Source organism: Arachis hypogaea, chromosome 16 (assembly GCF_003086295.3).
Source record: "Arachis hypogaea cultivar Tifrunner chromosome 16, arahy.Tifrunner.gnm2.J5K5, whole genome shotgun sequence".
Classification (NCBI taxonomy): domain Eukaryota; kingdom Viridiplantae; phylum Streptophyta; class Magnoliopsida; order Fabales; family Fabaceae; genus Arachis; species Arachis hypogaea.
The window spans coordinates 104,144,567-104,156,347 of record NC_092051.1 but is presented as its reverse complement, the minus strand read 5'-3'; the positions used below and the strand labels follow the sequence as shown (position 1 = coordinate 104,156,347).

At 37.1% G+C, this 11,781-nt stretch overlaps 1 non-coding gene across 1 annotated transcript; it reads left to right on the top strand.

The window, feature by feature from the left end:
• Nucleotides 1-7,003: 7,003 nt before the first annotated feature.
• LOC112760330 (small nucleolar RNA R71) lies at nucleotides 7,004-7,107 on the top strand. Its single transcript, XR_003180776.1, has one exon. It is a non-coding gene; the product is annotated as a small nucleolar RNA R71 (small nucleolar RNA).
• Nucleotides 7,108-11,781: the final 4,674 nt, after the last annotated feature.

Below are 11,781 nucleotides of genomic sequence, written 5' to 3'. Positions count from 1 at the left end.
ATGATGTACGGACACGATACACGACACGACACGGGACACACCGACACGTGAATTTTAAAATCTTATACGACACGAAGACACACATACACATAACATATAAAGTATTTTTTAGATAATAATATATACTATTTCTAAATTTATTTTAATAATCCATGTTAAGAATAAGATTGGACACACTGACACGTGATGGTATTTAGTTGTGCCCAAGCGTGTTCGGAGAAAAATTTTCTATTTTTTATTAAGACACGGTTGGACACAGTAGACACGCGTGTCGGACGAGTGTCGGTGAGTGTCGTGTCTAAAATGTGTCCGACACGCAGACACGGCAACTCAGTGGAGTGTCTGTGCTTCATAGTTTTAGAGTATAAAATGTACGGATATACATCCTCAACTGAACGAATGGCTTTAGATCCACAAGTGGTGCACTCATGAGTTAGGTTTGGAAGTCCCAAATCAAAACAATTAATCTATCGATGCTCTTATATTTCCAAAATAGAGACATTCTCCTGTAAAGGTGAAATTGATTAATATCCAACACATGATAAATAAGTGTAGATTATGCATGTCTCATTTATAAGGTAAACAATTGAAAGCTAATGTAGATAAGATCAAGAATATATTTAATTATATCTTGGTTAGTTAGAAGGCCAAACTTTATTCCTGTTATGAATGAGAAGCATAGTTGTCAGAATCAAACCGGTGATCGAACGGTCAGGTTACTGGGTCACTAGATTACTGGTTTAAGCGGTGGGTCACTGATCGAACCAATTAACCCGGTATAATTAAATAATTATATAAATTTTAATTATTTTTTCTTTATTATAAGTACTTTTATTTTGTTTTTATAAAAATAATTATCATTTTTAAATTTTAATACTTTATTAATTAGTTTATATTTATTGTATTATTATATTATTATAGGTGAAAAGTGAAAACTCACATACAGTTGTAGTTTAATAAGCCCAATGCACCATATGGGTTGGTTGGCATGAATGCAATCAGTGCAACTAAACCAGTCCTTACTGCCAAAATTAAAGAAATTCACATGCATCAGCAACATACAAACCTTCCTATTAAAGGCAAAGTGTGAAGCATTAATGGTTATGGTTATGGTCATTAAGGCAATGAAAATTGCAAATGAAGAAACGATCAAGTAATGAAAATGATGTGTACAATTTTCTTAAATATTCCTTCAGTGCAATCATTTAGTTTGTTCAGTATTTTTTTCAATGGAGTCTCCTCCTCACCTCCCTCTCTTAAAGTTTTCATCAACTTCCCCCATTCAATCCCCATGCCAACTGTTGTAATTATCATTTTTTCCTAACCATCCTGCACTTTGGTTCCTGCAAGAAGGGAAGGTTTTTTGTTCATCTATATTTACTAGTGTGTGGTCATGAAAAACCATGTATTACTATGATACTATATGTTAATATCAATATCCACAAAAATAACTAGAGTGCATTTAAATCACTACCTTTTTTATGGAAATGACACGCTACAAGTAACTCTTACTTATTGCATTGATACTCTCATTTTATGTTCTCTCACTTGGTTCCTCTCGAAGTTCCTCCGATAGTCGAAAGCTCTCTAGGGCGACCCAGCAAGTAGTATCAGAGCTGATGGCTAATCGGTCTGGTCTTAACACCTTAACTTTTTGAGTTAGATGTGGTGTCATCTCATTTTATGTTCTCTCACTTGGTTCCTCTCTGAAGTCTCTCCGGTGGTTAAAAGCCCCTCACGGTAGTCTACCAGTGGTATCAGAGCCGATGGTTAATCGATCTGATGGTTTAAGGAATATTCAAGGTGAAGCATTGAAAGTTTCAGGAGTTAATCTTAATGTAAAAGCTCACACTTGAGGATGAGATTATTAATATTGTAAGTGTGAAGAGTGCATTAACTTGATACTTTAAGATTTTGAGTTGGATGTGGTAGCTTCTCATTTTATGTTCTCTCACTTAGTTCCTCCCAAAGTCTTCCCGGTGGTTAAGAGAATCTACTAACCACTTTATATCTAATGAAATTTTTAATAAAGAGAATCTACTAACCATTTTATCTTTTTTTTTCTTTTCTTTTTCTTTCTTTATTCATAGTTAAGATGAATGTCCATTATTCTGTTACTTTGTAATGTCATGTTTATTGGATTTTATAATAAAGAAAATCCACTAACGATTTTATCTCTTTTCTCCTTTTTTTTTTCTTTCCTTATCCACAGTTATGATGAATATAGTTAAGATGAATGTCAATTAATCCACTAACCATTTTATAGTAAAGAGATGAATATACAATAAATTCCGAAAACATCTATGAAGATTAGTCTTAATTAGATGAGCGGGGCTATTAGCTTTTTGTTTCTGAGTAGTTTTGGCATCTCATTTTATCCTTTGAAGCTCAGAATGATTGGCATCTATAGGAACTCAAAATTCAGATAGTTTTATTGATTCTCCTAGTTCAGTATATTAATTCTTGAACACAGTTACTTTATGAGTCTTAGCCGTGACCCTAAGCATTTTGTTTTCCAGTATTACCACCGGATACATAAATGCCACAGACACATAACTGGGTGAACTTTTTCAGATTGTAACTCAGCTTTGCTAGAGTCCCCAATTAGAGGTGTCCAGAGCTCTTAAGCACACTCTTTTTGCTTTGGACCACAACTTTAACCGCTCAGTCTCAAGCTTTTCACTTGACACCTTCACGCCACAAACACATGGTTAGGGACAGCTTGGTTTAGCCGCTTAGGCCAGGATTTTATTCCTGTGGGCCCTCCTATCCATTGATGCTCAAAGCCTTGGATCCTCTTTTACCCTTGTCTTTTGGTTTAAAGGGCTATTGGCTTTTTCTGTTTGCTTTCTTTTTTTTTTTCGCCATTTTTCTTCTGCAAGCTTTTCACTGCTTTTTCTTGCTTCAAGAATCAATTATATGATTTTTCAGATTATCAATAACATTTCTCCTTTTTCATTATTCTCTCAAGAGCCAATAATTTTAACATTCATAAACAACAATATCAAAAATATGCATTGTTCAAGCATTCATTCAGAAAAACAAAAAGTATTGCCACCACATCAAAATAATTAGACTATTTTAAAATTCGAAATTCATGTACTTCTTTTCCTTTTTCTGAAAATATTTTTTTCATTTAAGAGAGGTGAAGGATTCATAGGACATTCATAACTTTGAAGCATAGACACTAGACACTAATGATTATGTAATAAAGACACAAACATAAATAAAACATAAAGCATAGTAGATGAAAAACAGAAAATAAAGAGCAAGAAAATTAAAGAACGGGTCCACCTTAGTGATGGTGGCTAGTTCTTCCTCTTGAAGATCTTATGGAGTGCTTGAGCTCCTCAATGTCCCTTCCTTGCCTTTGTTGCTCTTCCCTCATGGCTATTTGATCCTCTCTAATTTCATGGAGAATAATGGAATGCTCTTGGTGCTCCATTTTTAGTTGCTCCATATTGGAACTCAAATCTCCTAAGGAGGTGTTGATTTGCTCCCAATAGTTGTGTGGGGAAAAATGCATCCCTTGAGGCATCTCAGAGATTTCTTGATGAGGGACTTCCTCATGCTCTTGTTGAGGTCCATAGGTGGGCTCTCTTATTTGCTCCATCCTCTTTTTAGTGATGGGCTTGTCCTCTTCAATGAGGATGTCTCCCTCTATGACAATTCTAGCTGAATTGCATAGGTGACAAATGAGATGAGGGAAGGCTAACCTTGCCAAAGTAGAAGACTTGTCCGCCACCTTATAGAATTTTAGGGATATGATCTCATGAACTTCTACTTCCTCTCCATTCATGATACTATGGATCATGATAGCCCGGTCTACAGTAACTTCAGACCGGTTGCTAGTAGGAATGATGGAGTGTTGGATGAATTCCAACCATCCTCTAGCCACAGGTTTGAGATCAAGCCTTCTTAGTTGAACCGGCTTGCCTCTTGAGTCTCTTTTCCACTGAGCTCCTTCCACACATATGTCCATGAGGACTTGGTCCAACCTTTGATCAAAGTTGACCCTTCTAGTGTAGGGGCGTGCATCTCCTTGCATTATTGGCAAGTTGAATGCCAACCTTACATTTTCTGGACTAAAATCTAAGTATTTCCCCCGAACCATTGTAAGCCAATTCTTTGGGTTCGGGATCACACTTTGATCATGGTTTTTGGTGACCCATGCATTAGCATAGAACTCTTGAACCATTAAGATTCCGACTTGTTGAATGGGGTTGGTGAGAACTTTCCAACCTCTTTTTCAAATCTCATGTCGGATCTCCAGGTACTCATTCCTTTTGAGTATGAAAGGGACCTCAGGAATCACCTTCTTCTTGGCCACAACTTCATAGAAGTGGTCTTGATGGACCTTTGAGATGAATCTCTCCATCTCCCATGACTCGGAGGTGGAAGCTTTTGCCTTCCCTTTCCTCTTTCTAGAGGTTTCTCCGGCCTTAGGTGCCATAAATGGTTATGGAAAAATAAAAAAGCAACGCTTTTACCACACCAAACTTAGAAGGTTTGCTCGTCCTCGAGAAAAAAAATAAAGAAGGGAGTAGAAGAAGAAGAAAATGGAGGAGATGGAGAGGTGTGAGTGGTTTGGCCAATAGGGGAAGAAGTGTTTATGATGTGTGATAATGAAGGAGGGATGAGGGGTTTATATAGGAGTGGAGAGAGGGGTAGGGTTCGTGTATTAGGGGTTGGGTTTGGGAGGGAAAGGATTTGAATTTGAATTGTAAGGTGGGTATTATGGGGAAGAAAAATGGAGGTGATTAGTGAGGGGTATTTGGAGGAGGGTGTTATGGGAAGTTGTGAAGAAGAGAGAGAGAGAGTTGGGGTAGGTGGGGATCCTGTGGGGTCTACAGATCCTGAGGTGTCAAGGATTTCTCATCCCTGCACCATTTTGGCGTGTAAACGCCCCTTTGAGTGCCAATCCTGGCGTTAAACGCCAGGTTACTACCCATTTTTGGCGTTTAACGCCAGGTTGCTGCCCATTTCTGGCGTTTAACACCAGCTTTTCTTCCCTTTCTGGCGTTAAACGCCAGCTTGATGCCCTTTTCTGGCGTTAAACGCCAGTCTGGTGCCCTTTTCTGGCATTAAACGCCCAGAATGGTGCCAGATTGGGCGTTTAACGCCCATTCTGCTACCCTTACTGGCGTTTAAATGCCAGTAAGCTCCTCCTCCAGGGTGTACTATTTTTAATGCTATTTTTTATTTTGCTTTGATTTTTGCAGTTGTTTTTGTGACTCCACATGATCATCAACCTAAGAAAAACATAAAATAATAATAGAAATTTAACATAGATAAGTAAAAATTGGGTTGCCTCCCAATAAGCGCTTCTTTAATGTCAATAGCTTGACAGTGGGCTCTCATGGAGCCTCACAGGTACTCAGAGCATCATGATGGCCTCCCAACACCAAACTTAGAGTTTGAATGTGGGGGCTCTATTTGACTCTGCATTGAGAGAAGCTTGTCATGCTTCTTCTCCATGTGTACAGAAGGAGATTCTTTAGCTTTAAACACAAGGTAGTCCTCATTCACTTGAAGGACCAACTCTCCTCTGTCAACATCAATCACAGCTTTTGCTGTGGCTAGGAAGGGTCTGCCAAGGATGATAGATTCATCCTTACTCTTTCCAGTGTCCAGGATTATGAAGTCAGCAGGGATGTAAAGGCCTTCAACTTTTACCAAGACATCCTCTACAAGTCCATAAGCCTGTTTCCTTGAATTTTCTGCCATCTCTAGCGAGATTCTTGCAGCTTGCACCTCAAAGATCCCTAGTTTCTCCATTACAGAGAGGGGCATGAGGTTTATACTTGACCCTAGGTCACACAGATCTTTCTCAAAGGTCATGGTGCCTATGGTACAAGGTATTAAGAACTTTCCAGGATCCGGTTTCTTCTGAGGTAATGTCTGCCTAATCAAGTCATTCAGTTCATTGGTAAGCAAGGGGGTTTCATCCTCCCAAGTCTCATTACCAAATAACTTGGCATTCAGCTTCATGATTGCTCCAAGGTACTTAGCAACTTGCTCTTCAGTAATATCTTCATCCTCTTCAGAGGAAGAATATTCATCAGAGCTCATGAATGGCAGAAGTAGGTTCAATAGAATCTCTATAGTCTCTGTATGAGCCTCAGATTCCTTTGATTCCTCATTAGGGAACTCCTTGAAGGCCAGTGGACGTCCATTGAGGTCTTCCTCACTGGAGATCACTGCCTTTTCTTCCTCTCCAGGTTCGGCCATGTTAGTCATGGTTATGGCCTTGCACTCTCTCTTGGGATTTTCTTCTGTATTGCTTGGGAGAGTGCTAGAAGGAGTTTCAGTAATTCTCTTACTCAGTTGACCCACTTGTGCCTCCAAATTTCTAATGGAATATCTTGTTTCATTCATAAAACTGAGAGTAATATTAGATAGATCAGAGACTATAGTTGCTAAGTCAGAGAAGCTCTGCTTAGAATTCTCTATTTTTTGCTGAGAAGATGATGGAAAAGGTTTGCTATTGCCAAACCTGTTTCTTTCACCATTATTATTATTGAAGCCTTGATTAGGCTTCTGTTGATCCTTCCATGAGAGATTAGGATGATTCCTCCATGAAGGATTATAAGTTTTTCCATAGGATTCTCCCATGTAATTCACTTCTTCCATTCCAGGATTCTCAGGATCATAAGCTTCTTCTTCAGAGGAAGTTTCTTTATTACTGCTGGATGCAGCTTGCATTCCAGTCAAACTCTGAGAAATCATATTGACTTGCTGAGTCAATATTTTATTTTGAGCCAATATGGCATTCAAAGTATCAATCTTAAGAACTCCTTTCTTATGAGTTGTCCCATTGTTTACAGGATTTCTTTCAGAAGTGTACATGAACTGGTTATTTACAACTATTTCAATGAGTTCCTGGACTTCTTCAGGCGTCTTCTTCAGATAAAGAGATCCACCAGCAGAGTTGTCCAATGACATCTTGGACAGCTCAGACAAACCATCATAGAATATGCATATGATGCTCCATTCTGAAAGCATGCCAGAAGGACACCTTCTGATCAATTGCTTGTATCTTTCCCAAGCTTCATAGAGGGATTCACCTTCCTTCTGTCTGAAGGTCTAGACTTCCACTCTAAGCTTACTCAATTTTTGAGGTGGGAAGAACTTTGCCAAGAAGGCATTGACCAGCTTTTCCCAAGAGTTCAGGCTTTCTTTAGGTTGTGAGTCCAACCATGTCCTAGCTCTGTCTCTTATAGCAAAGGGGAAAAGCATAAGTCTGTAGACCTCAGGGTCAACCCCATTGGTCTTAACAGTATCACAGATTTGCAAGAATTCAGCTAAGAACTGATGAGGATCTTCCAATGGAAGTCCATGAAACTTGCAATTCTGCTGCATTAGAGAAACTAATTGAGGTTTAAGCTCAAAGTTGTTTGCTCCAATTGCAGGAATTGAGATACTCCTTCCACAGAAGTCAGAAGAGGGTGCAATAAAGTCACCAAGTATCTTCCTTGCATCTCCACCATTGTTGTTGGGTTCGGCCATCTCTTCTTCTTTTTCGAAAAATTCTGTCAGGTCCTCTCCAGAGTGTTGTGCTTTAGCTTCTCTTATTTTTCTCTTTAGAGTCCTTTCAGGTTCCGGATCAGCTTCAACAAGAATGTTCTTATCCTTGCTCCTGCTCATATGAAAAAGAAGAGAACAGAAAAGAATAGGAATCCTCTATGTCACAGTATAGAGATTCCTTTATGTGAGTAGAAGAAGAGAAGAGTATAAGAATGAGAAGAAAAAAATTCGAACACAGAGAGGGAGAGAGGGTTCGAATTTTTAAGAAGAAGAGAGGTGTTAGTAATTAAATAAATAAATAGAAAGAGACGAGAGAGAGAAAATTTCGAGTTTAAATTAAAATAAAAGGAAAATATTTTTGTTTTTATTTTAATTTTTGGTTAGTATTCAAAAATTAAAAGGAGAATTAAAATAAAATTTGAAAACTAAATAAATTACTTAATTAAAAAGATTTTTGAAAAAGTGGTTAGTGATTTTCGAAAATTGGAGAGAGAAAAGTAGTTAGGTGGTTTTGAAAAAGATATGATTGAAATAGAAAACTTTTAAAATCAAACCAAAAAAATCAAGTGGTTAATTGAAAAAGATTTGAAAAGATAGGAGGTTCGAAAAGATTTTGAAAATTGATTTTTGAAAAAGATATGATTTGAAATTTAATTTGAAAAATATTTGAAAAGGAAATTTAAAAAGATTTGATTTTGAAATTAAAGTTGATTACTTGACTAACAAGAAACTAAAAGATATGATTTTAAAATTCAAAGATTGATCCTTTCTTAATAGGCAAGTAACAACTTGAATTTTTTTAATCAAAATATTAAATGTCAACAATTGAATTTTAAAATATGAAATAAAAATAAGAAAAAGATTTTGAAAATTAATTTTTAAAAGTTTTCGAAACTATATATAGAAAATGAAAAAGATTTGATTTTTTTGAAAAAATTTTGAAAAGATAGGATTTTTAAACTAAAAATTTTGACTTGACTAATAAGAAACAAATAAATTTTAAAACTTTTTGACTAAATCAATTCAAAATTTTCGAAATTTATGAGTAAATAAGAGAAAGATATTTTTTTTAATTTAATGAAGAAGGTGAAAAACAACAAAATAATGCAAAACATAAAAATTTAGGATCAAAACTGATAATGCATACAAGAACACTTTGAATATCAAGATGAACATCAAGAACACTTTGAAGATCAAGATGAACATCAAGAACTTATTTTTGAAAAATTTTTAAGAACAGAAAAATATGCAAGACACCAAACTTAGAAAATTTCAAACTTTAGACACTAATAATTCAAAAATGCATATGAAAAATAAGAAAAGACACAAGGCAAGAAAATGCAAAGATTAAATAAAGAAAATCATTAAGAACAACTTGAAGATCATGAGGAACACATGCATGAATTTTTCGAAAATTTTTAGAAAAATTAAAAAGGATGCAATTGACACGAAACTTAAAATTTGACACTAAACTCAAACAAGAAACACAAAATTTTTGGTTTATTTTTTCCGAAAATTATTTTGGGAAGAACGAAAAAGAAGAAAATTTTTTTTTTGTATTTTTTTTTCGAAAATAAGAAATAAAAAGCTTAAAATTAAAATAAAATTACCTAATCTGAACAACAAGATGAACCGTCAGTTGTCCAAACTCGAACAATCCCCGACAACGGTGCCAAAAACTTGGTGCACGAAATTGTAATTCATATTTTTCACAACTCCGATGCAACTAACCAGCAAGTGCACTGGGTCGTCCAAGTAATACCTTACGTGAGTAAGGGTCGATCCCACGGAGATTGTCGGCTTGAAGCAAGCTATGGTCATCCTTGTAAATCTCAGTCAGGCGAATTCAAATGATTTTGAGATTTTGATAATTAAAATATAATTAAAACAGAAAATAAGTAGAAATACTTATGTAATTCATTGGTGGGATTTCAGATAAGCGCATAGAGATGCTTTGTTACTTCTAAACCTCTGCTTTTCTACTGCCTTCATCCAATCATTCATACTCCTTTCCATGGCAAGCTGTATGTTGGGGGATCACCGTTGTCAATGGCTACTGTCCGTCCTCTCAGTGAAAATGGTCCGGCTACGGGTTACGTAGGGCTAATCATCTGTCGGTTCTCACTAGTGTTGGAATAAGATCCATTGATCCTTTTGCGCACTATCACTGCGCCCAACAGTCATGAATTTTGAAGCTCGTCACAGTCATCCCATCCCAGATCCTACTCGGAATACCACAGACAAGGTTTAGACTTTCCGAATCTCAAGAATGCTGCCAATTGATTCTAGCTTATACCACGAAGACTTTGATTTTACGGAATTGAAAGGCTCTATTGTCAGGAGAGGCAGTCATGCGTCGTGAACCAGGAATCCAAGAGATACACACTCAAGCTCTCACAGATAGAACAGAGGTGGTTGTCAGGCACGCGTTCATAAGGGAGAATGATGATGAGTGTCACGGATCATCACATCCATCAGGTTAAAGTACGAATGAATATCTTAGAACAAGAATAAGAGTGAATTGAATAGAAAAACAATAGTACTTTGCATTTATTCATGAGGAACAGCAGAGCTCCACACCTTAATCTATGAGGTGTAGAAACTCCACCGTTGAAAATACAAAAGTGATGAAGGTCCAGGCATGGCCGAATGGCCAGCCCCCTAAACGTGATCAAGAGATCAAAAGTGATACAGAGATAGTCTCAAAAATGATCTAAAGATGAAAATACAATAGTAAAAGTTCTTATTTATAATGAACTAATAGCCTAGGGTTTACAGAAATAAGTAAATGATGCAGAAATCCACTTCTGGGGCTCACTTAGTGTGTGCTTGGGCTGAGCATTGAAGCTTTTTTGTGCATAGGTTGTTCCTGGAGTTAAACACCAGCTTTGGTGCCAGTTTGGGCGTTTAACTCCAATTCTGGTGCCAGTTTGGGCGTTTTACGCCAGGAATTTTAGGCTGACTTTGAACGCCAAGTTGGGCCATCAAATATCGGGCAAAGTATGGACTATTATATATTTCTGGAAAGCTCAGAATGTCTACTTTCCAACACAATTGAGATCGTGCCAATTGGGCTTCTGTAGCTCTAGAAAATTCACTTCAAGTGCAGGGAGGTCAGAATCCAACAGCATCTGCAATCCTTTTTCAGCCTCTGAATCAGATTTTTGCTCAGGTCCCTCAATTTCAGCCAGAAAATACCTGAAATCACAGAAAAATACACAAACACATAGTAAAGTCCAGAAATGTAATTTTTATTTAAAAACTAATAATTATATACTAAATCTAACTAAATCATACTAAAAACTACCTAAAAACAATGCTAAAAAGCGTATAAATTATCCGCTCATCAACCGACTAACCATCCACTCTGATACCACTTATTAGACCGCCGTGGAGAGATCTCGATCATTGGAGAGACTTTTGGGAGGAACTAAGTGAGAGAACATAAGATAAGAAGACACTATATTTAACTAGGTTTTGAGTTGGATGTGGTGTCTTCTCATTTTATGTTCTGTCACCTGGTTCCTCTTTGAAGTCTCCCTGATGGTTAAAAGCTATCCAGGACGGCCCAACAAGTAGTATCAGCGTTGATGGTTAATCGGTCTTGTGGTTTACAGAGTACTCATGGCGACGTATCGAAAATCTTTCCGGCGAAGGTGGTCCGGATAGCGTGTCCTGCAATGTTGTGTGTCAGTGTGATAGACGAATACTTATATGTGATGGAGGAGTTAGAAAGAGGAGAAGTTAATGCTCGATGTGGAATCTCACACTTGAGGGGGAGATTATTAAGTAGCAAGTGTGAGTTGTGCATTAAGTTAATCCCACATCAAAGAAAAAAAGAAAGAGTGAGGAGCTTATAATATGAGAGACCATTAACTTAACAACTTAAAGTTTTGAGATGGATGTGGTGTTAACTCATTTTATATTCTCTCACTTAGTTCTTCCCCGAAGTTTTTCCGATAGTCAAAAGCTCCCCAGGACAACCCAACAAGTAGTATCAGAGCCGATGGTCTTTCGGTCTGGTGGAGTGAGGAGTTTATAAGATGAGAGATCCATTAACTTAACACCTTAAATTTTTGAATTAGATGTGGTGTCATCTCATTTTATGTTCTCTCACTTTGTTCCTCCCTAAAGTCTCTTCGATGGTTAAAAGCTCTCCACGGTAGCCTACAAGTGGTATCAGAGCCGATGGTTAATCGGTCTGATGGTTTAGGGAGTATTCAAGATGAAGCATTAAAAGTTTCGGGAGTTAAG